We start from the raw sequence: 12,500 nt of genomic DNA, 5'->3' as shown, positions 1-12,500 counted from the left end.
GAAGTCGGGGACACCTCCCTCATTCAAACAGTGGGTCAAAGAGGTTCTCTCCATGATTCCCCTAGAGAAACTAAGGTACAACCGTAGTGGTTCTAAAGATAGATACATTATGACTTGGACCCCTTTCATAGAGTTTGTAGAAAGTATAACTTTCACTTAAACCCATATTCCCCTGTACAATCTGATACCTCATACCAAACCTGACATTGTCCGACCTCTGGTTAGAGGCCCTCAGTAAGTAGACAGTTGGATACAGAGCAACTTACTATCTAAACTGAAAGATGGATACAATGTATGTAACCTAGATACCATACCCTGATGGAAAATACTATTTCTTTTATTATTATTATTTTATTTTAATTTTATTTTTTGTTCATTAGCACTTTCAAAACTAGTTTACTAATTACTTTTACTGTCTTGTACTGTCTGTCTTTGTTTTATTTGTCTTGTTCTGACCTTGATTTGGGGGGAGGGGGGGATATTTACATGTCGGTTACAACAAAATGTACACATATGTTTTTTCATTTATTCAACAATAAAAATCAAAATAAAGTGTTAAAAAAAAAAAAAAAGTGTACAGTATGTATTTGTTAAAATGTTGTTTTTATGTGGGCACGCCCACCAGTTCATTAAGTATGCCTGGTTTGCCTGGTGGGTGGTGATGGGTGGTGATCCACCTGAACTGAAGCCACACCCACAGCTGTAGTTCTATGATAAAGGGGGAGGGGTTAGGGGAGGGGCTGATAATGTGATGTCACTATATTACTGTTTATTTCATTGGGCCGTTTGACTGTCAAGGGTTCAGCCTCCAGGAAGAAACCCTAAATACAAAGTTTTGATTATCTTTATTTTGATTACAGAGAAGCTGTGGAGGTGAGACACTTCTCACAGCTATATGAGAATAGACTTTTACCGTAAGGCTTTGTTTGGGTGAGTAGTGACGTGGTTTTGTTAAGGCTTTGTTTGGGTGAGTAGGGACGTGGTTTTGTTAAGGCTTTGTTTGGGTGAGTAGTGACGTGGTTTTGTTAAGGCTTTGTTTGGGTGAGTAGTGACGTGGTTTTGTTAAGGCTTTGTTTGGGTGAGTAGTGACGTGGTTTTGTTAAGGCTTTGTTTGGGTGAGTAGTGACGTGGTTTTGTTAAGGCTTTGTTTGGGTGAGTAGGGACGTGGTTTTGTTAAGGCTTTGTTTGGGTGAGTATAGTGACGTGGTTTTGTTAAGGCTTTGTTTGGGTGAGTAGTGACGTGGTTTTGTTAAGGCTTTGTTTGGGTGAGTAGTGACGTGGTTTTGTTAAGGCTTTGTTTGGGTGAGTAGTGACGTGGTTTTGTTAAGGCTTTGTTTGGGTGAGTAGTGACGTGGTTTTGTTAAGGCTTTGTTTGGGTGAGTAGTGACGTGGTTTTGTTAAGGCTTTGTTTGGGTGAGTAGGGACGTGGTTTTGTTAAGGCTTTGTTTGGGTGAGTAGGGACGTGGTTTTGTTAAGGCTTTGTTTGGGTGAGTAGTGACGTGGTTTTGTTAAGGCTTTGTTTGGGTGAGTAGTGACGTGGTTTTGTTAAGGCTTTGTTTGGGTGAGTAGGGACGTGGTTTTGTTAAGGCTTTGTTTGGGTGAGTAGTGACGTGGTTTTGTTAAGGCTTTGTTTGGGTGAGTAGGGACGTGGTTTTGTTAAGGCTTCGTTTGGGTGAGTAGGGACGTGGTTTTGTTAAGGCTTTGTTTGGGTGAGTAGGGACGTGGTTTTGTTAAGGCTTTGTTTGGGTGAGTAGTGACGTGGTTTTGTTAAGGCTTTGTTTGGGTGAGTAGGGACGTGGTTTTGTTTATTTTCGGGTAGTGGGAAAACGGCTACAGAGCAGGCCGTCAGTGAGAGACTCACCGACACCCTGGATCAGGGCTGTACTCAAGCATGGATGGTCACAGATGTTGGTGTAACAGGAGCTCTGTGATTGGATGGTCACAGATGTTGGTGTAACAGGAGCTCTGTGACTCAATCATTGATTCACTGAAAGCTTTTAGAATCCATCTGTCAGACATTGAACATAAACTGTCTAATACACTGGTCAGACATTGAACATAAACTGTCTATTAATATAAACACTGGTCAGACATTGACCATAAACTGTTTATTAATATAAACACTGGTCAGACATACATCTGTTATTTTCTCAAGATCTATATATCTGTCTATCTATCTATTGATCTAGATATATATATATATATATCTGTCTATCATCTGATGCTGATTCATGGCTAACCCTAACCGCACCTGGAAGCTCCGCTCACATGGAAGTATGACATCATGGTTGTGCACACACACACACACACACACACACACACACACACACGCACACACGCGCACATGCACACGCATGTGCGTGTGCACACACACACACACACACACACACACACACACACACACACACATACACACACCATCTATACACACTAATGCACATCACACTCCCAAAAGAGGATTAACTCAGGAAGGCTCCTCCTCTGAATTACCTCACATCACACACACACACACACACACACACACACGCACTCTCACACATACGCACGCGCACACACGTTGCTGAATCAGCAGTAGCACAGACCTAGATCTGTGTAGAGTAACAGCTGTTACTACAGCTCCATCTCAGTGAATATATATATATATATATATATATACACTGGTGTACTGACCATGGTATTACTGTGTTAAAACTACTAGTAACTGGTCTACTGACACTGTCCTCCACTGTACTCGGTCCTGTCTATCTTCACTAATAACTATCAATAAAGGCAAAAAGCAAAAAAAAAAAAATCTTTAAAAAGTCATCACTTCACACTGGTGTGACTCTATACAGCAGATTGACAACGGAAGGAGAAATTAGGTCAAATGTTCGCCAAACATGACGTAAATTTATCCAATCACATAAATCCAGTTGTTCATGACATGATGTATAATGATAAGAGCGCCGCTCACTTCACACGGGTGTGATTTTTACATTCCTGAATAGTTAGTCTGAAACATACAATGTGTCCACGAATGATGTGTAGATACTGCAAGCCAGGACACACACACACACACACACACACACACACACACACACACAGTAAAACATGACATAAGTGTAGAATAATCAACCCAGAAGTGATAAGACTCACTGTCTTATTATCAGAGTCCAACATCCTGACCTCCTTTCTACCTTCAGTAGAATCTACCCCATGAAGGCTCACTAACAAACAGTCTTTACACCTCGTTAACAAACGGTCTTTAAACCTGGGTAGAATCTACACCTCACTAACAAACAGTCTTTAACCTGGGTAGAATCTACACCTCGTTAACAAACGGTCTTTAAACCTGGGTAGAATCTACACCTCGTTAACAAACGGTCTTTAAACCTGGGTAGAATCTACACCTCGTTAACAAACGGTCTTTATACCCATGGGTAGAATCTACACCTGGAAAAACCGAATCCAATCTCTTTAGATGGAGTAGGAACGTGAGCAAATGGTAAATGGTGCATTCATATAGCGCCTTTATCCAAGGCGCTTTACATAGAGTGTGCATTACATTCACCCATTCACACACACATCCACACACCTTTACATAGATTGTGCATTACATTCACCCATTCACACACACATTCACACACCGATTGCGGCGGAAGCCATGCAAGGCACCAACCAGCACATCGGGGGCAATTTGGGGTTCAGTGTCTTTGCCCAAGGACACTTTGACATGTGGACAGGAGGAGGAGGAGCCGGGATTCGAACCGCCGACCCACGGATCATTGGACGACCTGCTCTACCTCCTGAGCCACAGTCGCTGTGGGCTCACACAGTTAATTGAAATAAGATCAAGACCTAGATTCAGACAACTGTTATTATTATTATTATTATTTACCTCATTTTGTGAAGAATCGTGCGGCACTAGTTTGCTGTCAACTGCTGTTTAGTTACTCATGTTTTTGTTTATGTTTTTTGAGGGCCTCCTATATACAGGTTTAATGTTTGTTATTAGTTCAATGTTTGTTTTAAAAACGCCATCATTGACAATGAGGGGAAAATGTACGTCATTTAACACAAACATTAAACGCCATTAACAATAAAGAGAATTTAATCACCGTTTTGTTTTACATCATCATTACATCACCCAATCATAGCAACATGACCCTCACTTCACACGGGTGTGATTTGTTAATAAGTATTTTCATGGAAAAAATGAGAATCTTGTGAGGATCGTGAAAATCGAGATTCACATTTAAGCAAGAATGGTGCAGCTCTTGCAGACCCTAACCCTAACCCTGAGTAACCCTAACCCTAAGGGTTAACCCTAACCCTAACCCTGAGCAACACTAACCCTCTTGCAGACCCTAACCCTAACCCTGAGTAACACTAACCCTCTTGCAGACCCTAACCCTGAGTAACACTAACCCTCTTGCTTCTCAGTTAAAGGGTTAGGGTTAGGGTTAACCCATAACCCCAGATGGCTTCTCAGTTAAAGGGTTAGGGTTAGGGTTAACCCATAACCCCAGATGGCTTCTCAGTTAAAGGGTTAGGGTTAGGGTTAACCCATAACCCCAGATGGCTTCTCAGTTAAAGGGTTAGGGTTAGGGTTAACCCATAACCCCAGATGGCTTCTCAGTTAAAGGGTTAGGGTTAGGGTTAACCCATAACCCCAGACCTTCTCAGTTAAAGGGTTAGGGTTAGGGTTAACCCATAACCCCAGATGGCTTCTCAGTTAAAGGGTTAGGGTTAGGGTTAACCCATAACCCCAGATGGCTTCTCAGTTAAAGGGTTAGGGTTAGGGTTAACCCATAACCCCAGATGGCTTCTCAGTTAAAGGGTTAGGGTTAGGGTTAACCCATAACCCCAGATGGCTTCTCAGTTAAAGGGTTAGGGTTAGGGTTAACCCATAACCCCAGATGGCTTCTCAGTTAAAGTGCGTGACACAGAAACCTACAGTATAGGTTCCATCCGCAGGCTAATCTTTATTTGTGATAAAATGGCCACCAACGTAATAAACTAAAGAGTAAAGTCAACTAAAGAACAAGATTCCTTTACAGGAAAACACCTTCAATTCAATTCAATTCAATTCAATTCAATTCAATTAAATTCAATTCAATTCAATTCAATTTTATTATAGTGTCAAATCACAACAAGTTGTCTCAAGAAACTTTACAACCAACAAAGATCCACCCAGAGCAGCAATATCGCGACAATGGTAACGAAAAACTCCCCTTTAGGAAGGAACGTCAGGCAGAACCCGACTCTAGGGTGGGCGGCCATCTGCCTCGACCGTGTCGGGGGGGGGGGGGGGGGGGGTAGACCTTGAAGACCTTAACAGGAGCCCTCATACAAGGTTTATTCGACTATGCATGCACCTCTTGGTACCACAGCACCTCAAAGGCCCTTAAAACAAAAGTCTCAGACTTCCCGAAACAAACTGGTCAACCCTCCAAACCCACCTCACCCCTGCCCACTTTGACAGGCTGGAATGGCTTAGGGTTGACGACAGAGTACAGCATCTTGCAATGGGTCTGGTCCACAAGATTCCTTACACCACTAAGATACCCATGTACCTGTCTAAATACTTCACTAGCCATGATTCATGACTCTCGTATTCATACGAGAGTCATGAAGAAACTTCACCCTGTTTTTGGCGCTCGCTGCATTTACAAGATTTCCGTATATATAAACATTCAGATTTCAAATATAAAGTACTCACAATTTGTCCCACGGGTGTTAGTTAGTAGCAGCTCCAGCGATTAGAATTTCTGCATCCCGCGTTGTTTAATAAAAAGCATTTTTATCCGAGCTGTTATTTTCCCATTGGCTTTCAACTACGCGCCCCTATCGGTTGGGAGGAGGGTGGCACTCGGTGTGTTCGATATAGGCACGCTGACCGCCCTGCCAATACAGACTAATAGGCGAGTGCGCTTCCGGTGTGCAACTGTGGATTTCCCAAACGAACCCCGTTTGAAAAAAGTAGCCGGGGCGCTCGGACAAAAATGCTTTTTATTAAACAACGCGGGATGCAGCAATTCTAATCGCTGGTGCTGCAACTAACTAACACCCGTGGGACAAATTGTGAGTACTTTATATTTGAAATCTGTATGTTTATATATACGGAAATCTTGTAAATGCAGCGAGCGCCAAAAACAGGGTGCAGTTACGTCATGACTGTCATGATAATCATCATGGCAGTCATGTTTCAGGGCTAGATACTTCACTAAGATACCCATGTACTTGTCAACGAAGTCCACACCCACAACAGATTCGGCACAAACAAGGGACTAAATTCTAGCTCCTATACAAAAAAAGAACGCCCTACCAACAGTCATTAAGACATGTGAATCAGTTGTGTATATTCGTACGTCTCTAAATGTTTTGATGAATTGAACAAGGTTGACCCGGCCTCTTGTAAACAAGTGTAATGCTTTATGGTGTGTCGTCCACTCACAGTTAACAGTCTTTGTATTGAGTTGTGGTTGAAATGTACTGTAATTCTGTTGTGGTTGAAATGTTACTGTAATTCTGTTGTGGTTGAAATGTACTGTAATTCTGTTGTGGTTGAAATGTACTGTAATTCTGTTGTGGTTGAAATGTACTGTAATTCTGTTGTGGTTGAAATGTACTGTAATTCTGTTGTGGTTGAAATGTACTGTAATTCTGTTGTGGTTGAAATGTTACTGTAATTCTGTTGTGGTTGAAATGTACTGTAATTCTGTTGTGGTTGAAATGTACTGTAATTCTGTTGTGGTTGAAATGTACTGTAATTCTGTTGTGGTTGAAATTTACTGTAATTCTGTTGTGGTTGAAATGTACTGTAATTCTGTTGTGGTTGAAATGTACTGTAATTCTGTTGTGGTTGAAATGTACTGTAATTCTGCAAACTGTTAATAAATACAACAATCAAAGTGTCTGACAAACAAGCCCTGTCAGCTATGGGGCCCTGCTTCAACACACACACACACACACACACACACACGCACGCACGCACACACACGCGCGCACGCACGCTCCAGTTGAGCAGCAGGCAGTGCGCGCAACGCTCAAACTCATTCATTCACTAATTTAGGTTTTAATGCATTAATTAGCACATTAATTAACACATTCATTATTTCATTCATAGATCACAGATTACATTACGCTAGACTACTTCATGTTATGTCTTTTTTCCACAGAGATGTGAACTAATTAACATATTCCTGCATTTGTGACGATAATAAATCAAACCGTTCTCCTTTAATGATGAGTTGCTAAATCAATCATTCATTTAAATTAAACATTTAGTTGATTCTGAAAATAACCACATTATTTGGGATCAATGCTCGTGTTCCCAGTCAGAAACTTTGTTCCAATAATAAATCCAATCAGATCTATGGATAAAGCCGCATTGACTGCCCATGCATGTTGATAATGTGGTCTATCTATATATATTGATCTATCGTATCGATAAGGCATTGATTGAGCAGCACGTCATGTCAGGCAGTCACTCAAGAAGCACTGAGAGGGATTTAAATATAATCGGCTATATTGAAAATGGCGCGCGGCGATTCGAATGTTTATAATCACATAAGAAAAAACCCACAACAAATCAAAGCAATCAGATCAATGGAAGCGACCGGAGATCAGAGGGATCGATATGGAAACATTGTGACTCACCCTGGTCTTTGATGTGGCGTAAATAAACCGTCTCTTTGGATACAATGTTGCAGCTCCGAGTCTCTGCGTCTCAACACGCTTTGTTGTTGCCCTGAGCCGGGCGGGGGGCGGGGCCAAGGAACACGTCACACCACAGAGCTACAAGCTCACTGCGCCGCGCTGCGCCTGCGCCGAGTGAGCTTGGAGATCTGCTCCGAGGAGCCTTAAGCTTTTCTTATAAGCCCCGAGCTGTAAGCCAATGAGACTGACGATAATAGTAATGACGATAATGATAAACAAATACATACATAAATAAGCCAATGAGACTGACGATAATAGTAATGACGATAATAATAAATAAATAAACTCCTCATGAATAGAAGGAAGCATGAGGTCAGTGCTTCCCAAACTGTGGCTCGCGACTCATTTTTGGGTCACAAGTAAATAACTAAATATATATATCTTTTTTTTTTGTATAATTTTTATCCCAGGATTTTTAAACCCATTTCTTTTCACCCGGTTCAAGTTGCCTCTGAACTGTAAGGATGTTACTCTCCCTCTGCCAACCGGGGGAAAGCCCCAAACTGTCCTTTAAACACTCAAAGCTGCACGTGGGAGGGTCTAGAACAAAGACAATGGAACAATAACCTACTTGAGTAAAATACCCCCAAACAGAAGTACAGTATCGTCCTTATAAAAGCTCTATATCTGGTGTGTTTATAGTCAGTCCTCACTCAGATCATCAGATTGCAGTTTGAGCTGATGGAGACCGTCAGACACTCAGCTATCTGAAAGAAAGAATAATGAACCCCCGCCCACCTAACACACACACACACACACACACACCATCTGCCTGACCCCATTAGGGCCATGCGGGTGGGGGGTAGGGGTGTCCTGGGGGTCCATTACTCTCCCAGCAGGACAGACAGACAGACAGACAGACAGACAGACAGACAGACAGACAGACAGACAGACAGACACTGCAATTTAATTTGACACACGTGATTGAGTGAGTGAGTGAGTGAGTGAGTGAGTGAGTGAGTGAGTGAGTGTGTGTGTGTGTGTGTGTGTGTGTGTGTGTGTCTGTGTGTGTGTGTGTGTGTGTGTGTGTGTGTGTGTGTGTGTGTGTGTGTACGTGTGTGTGCGTGCGTGCGAGCGTGCCATGGAATGACATGATTTGATTGGCTGAGCACGGAATGTCCAGCTATTAGTGTATGTTCCCAATTAATCTTTCACATCATTGACTCTGAATGGAGAGGATGATGTCACATATGACCTCACAGAGGAATGATGTCACCTATGACCTCATAGTGACCTCACAGTGTCTGAGAAAATAGTCACAGTGTGTATTTTACCACATGATGATGTACGATGATTAGAGCAACGCTCACTTCACACAGGTGTGATTTATGTTTAATTACGCAACCGTAACTCTAACCCTGATCTATCATTAGATAATAGTTTTACTTTATGATAGATTATAACCTAAAGTTTGATTTATTTTTTCTCATAGGATGGCTGTGGGCAGTTCAGAAACCAGTCTGTGTCTCATAGGAGGGCTGTGGGCGGTTCAGAAACCAGTCTGTGTCTCATAGGAGGGCTGTGGGCAGTTCAGAAACCAGTCTGTGTCTCATAGGAGGGCTGTGGGCAGTTCAGAAACCAGTCTGTGTCTCATAGGAGGGCTGTGGGCAGTTCAGAGACCAGTCTGTGTCTCATAGGAGGGCTGTGGGCAGTTCAGAAACCAGTCTGTGTCTCATAGGAGGGCTGTGGGCAGTTCAGAAACCAGTCTGTGTCTCATAGGAGGGCTGTGGGCGGTTCATAAACCAGTCTGTGTCTCATAGGAGGGCTGTGGGCGGTTCATAAACCAGTCTGTGTCTCATAGGAGGGCTGTGGGCGGTTCAGAAACCAGTCTGTGTCTCATAGGAGGGCTGTGGGCGGTTCATAAACCAGTCTGTGTCTCATAGGAGGGCTGTGGGCGGTTCATAAACCAGTCTGTGTCTCATAGGAGGGCTGTGGGCGGTTCAGAAACCAGTCTGTGTCTCATAGGAGGGCTGTGGGCGGTTCAGAAACCAGTCTGTGTCACAATGCCACGCCAGACTTCCCGGTCCTTCATTACTGCTTACTGATGCATCGATGTTGCATAGCTGTGATTCCTCAATAACCCTATAGTACGCATAGGATTTGACTCAAAGTGGACACACACACTTTTTAAACCAGATTGTCAAGTTCAACAGATTGATCGACATCCATGTGTGTGTGTGTGTGTGTGTGTGTGTGTGTGTGTGTGTGTGTGTGTGTGTGTGTGTGTGTGTGTGTGTGTGTGTGTGTGTGTGTGTGTGTGTGTGCGAGCACATGTTACTGTGCATATTTTTCCAAAAGTCTTCCATAGCAACATGCAGAGGTACAGAGGTTGGTTCACACTGCCATCTGGTGGCCAGATAGAGAATGTGTTCATAGTTCAAGATATGACTAGGTTCATTGCCATGTCAACAGAGTTGATTGGAATTAGTTTCTAAAAACCGACATACAGACAAACATCACACTTCATACAGTAGAAGAGGATACCAAAGTACACACATCCATGTTGAATACATAACTAGCTTCACGCTGTAAAGTACACACATCCATGTTGAATACATAACTAGCTTCACTACACACATCCATGTTGAATACATAACTAGCTTCACGCTGTAAAGTGCAAGAGCGAAAAACGTTACAATTCATGTCAAATAAATAGCAATTCATCGCAGAATGAATGCAACTACTGAACACACTGAGGAGTTGTATGGATAAGTATTGGTGTGGTTCATAACACTGTTACTGATCACACTGAGGAGTTGTATGGATAAGTATTGGTGTGGTTCATAACACTGTTACTGATCACACTGAGGAGTTGTATGGATAAGTATTGGTGTGGTTCATAACACTGTTACTGAACACACTGAGGAGTTGTATGGATAAGTATTGGTGTGGTTCATAACACTGTTACTGATCACACTGAGGAGTTGTATGGATATAAGTATTGGTGTGGTTCATAACACTGTTACTAATCACACTGAGGAGTTGTATGGATAAGTATTGGTGTGGTTCATAACACTGTTACTGATCACACTGAGGAGTTGTATGGATAAGTATTGGTGTGGTTCATAACACTGTTACTGATCACACTGAGGAGTTGTATGGATATAAGTATTGGTGTGGTTCATAACACTGTTACTGATCACACTGAGGAGTTGTATGGATAAGTATTGGTGTGGTTCATAACACTGTTACTGAACACACTGAGGAGTTGTATGGATATAAGTATTGGTGTGGTTCATAACACTGTTACTGAACACACTGAGGAGTTGTATGGATAAGTATTGGTGTGGTTCATAACACTGTTACTAATCACACTGAGGAGTTGTATGGATATAAGTATTGGTGTGGTTCATAACACTGTTACTGAACACACTGAGGAGTTGTATGGATAAGTATTGGTGTGGTTCATAACACTGTTACTGAACACACTGAGGAGTTGTATGGATAAGTATTGGTGTGGTTCATAACACTGTTACTAATCACACTGAGGAGTTGTATGGATAAGTATTGGTGTGGTTCATAACACTGTTTTACTGATCACACTGAGGAGTGTGATTAACTATTGGTGTGAACACAACTGAGGACGCTGCAGGCGTCGACTGTTCGCCGCTTCACCTCCCAATGTATGAATGAATGGACCATAATGTTGTCCATTGGACTTGGACAATCGCTATAAAAATCCAATGAATTCTTATAATCATGCAGACAGTAGTAGTAGGAGAATAGTACTAGTAGTAGCATGTTGTACATCAAGCTGTTTAACACAGATAACGATGTCTAGCGGCTTCAGAGACGCACACATTCACAATGACACCCGTCCCAAACTCTCACCACACAACGTTAACCCTTTCTGGGCGGGAACCCATTTCGGTGTTAGCCTCATGTTATGCTTTAGCTATTGACAAATAGCAGATCTACAAGCTCATAGCGCGAATCGAAGAACGACTGACATAGAAACATAGCTTTTTCAGAAAACTGTCATTTTCAAACAGAATTTTTTAGAATCTGATCTCAGGTCAGAATGGGTCACTGAGTCCTCCTAAACTACCACACAACGTCACCGAGTCCTCCTAAACCACCACACAACGTCACTGAGTCCTCCTAAACCACCACACAACGTCACCGAGTCCTCCTAAACCACCACACAACGTCACTGAGTCCTCCTAAACCACCACACAACGTCACTGAGTCCTCCTAAACTACCACACAACGTCACTGAGTCCTCCTAAACCACCACACAACGTCACTGAGTCCTCCTAAACCACCACACAACGTCACCGAGTCCTCCTAAACCACCACACAACGTCACTGAGTCCTCCTAAACTCTGCTGTCACCGTCTTGGTCCTACAGTACCAACTAACTAACTCAGGTAATTAACACACATACGCACACACACATTAGGTGAAGGTGGGGGGCCCCGGGCCACCAGTTGCCCATGTGTGTGTTTTATAACAACATAGCCCTCACCGTATACCATATAACACATATCATATACCATTATATAGCATAACACACTCAGCACAGAAGGTAGTTTTATAACATGATGTTTACACTCACCACATAGAAGATCATCATGGAGTCCATTATGTCCACACGCCATGGAGAGAGAGAGAGAGAGAGAGAGAGAGAGAGAGAGAGAGAGAGAGAGAAGACCAAAATTATGACCTTCCAAAAGCAATCACGGTTACAGAAGAATCAACCAGTGTTCAAAATAGGTGGGACCCAAATAGAACGGACAAATACCTATACATACCTAGGTTTACAAATTACTTCCACTGGGAATTTCTGTTTAGCTGTG

The 12,500-nt window shown here is 42.5% G+C and overlaps 1 protein-coding gene across 1 annotated transcript in view; it reads right to left on the bottom strand.

Annotated features, from left to right (window-relative positions):
• The window catches only part of LOC308318810 (uncharacterized protein), a 61,371-nt gene extending 53,718 nt beyond the window's left edge, over nucleotides 1-7,653 (bottom strand). The window contains exon 1 of the mRNA XM_080768455.1: nucleotides 7,642-7,653. The gene's annotated coding sequence lies outside the window, so the exon portion shown is untranslated. The remainder of the gene's footprint in view (nucleotides 1-7,641) is intronic.
• Between the last annotated feature and the right edge of the window lie 4,847 nt (nucleotides 7,654-12,500).

This window comes from Protomyctophum bolini (assembly GCF_963924005.1).
Source record: "Protomyctophum bolini genome assembly, chromosome: 7".
Taxonomy (NCBI): Eukaryota; Metazoa; Chordata; class Actinopteri; order Myctophiformes; family Myctophidae; genus Protomyctophum; species Protomyctophum bolini.
The sequence above is the reverse complement of the archived record's forward strand: the minus strand, read 5'-3'. Positions and strand labels throughout refer to the sequence as shown.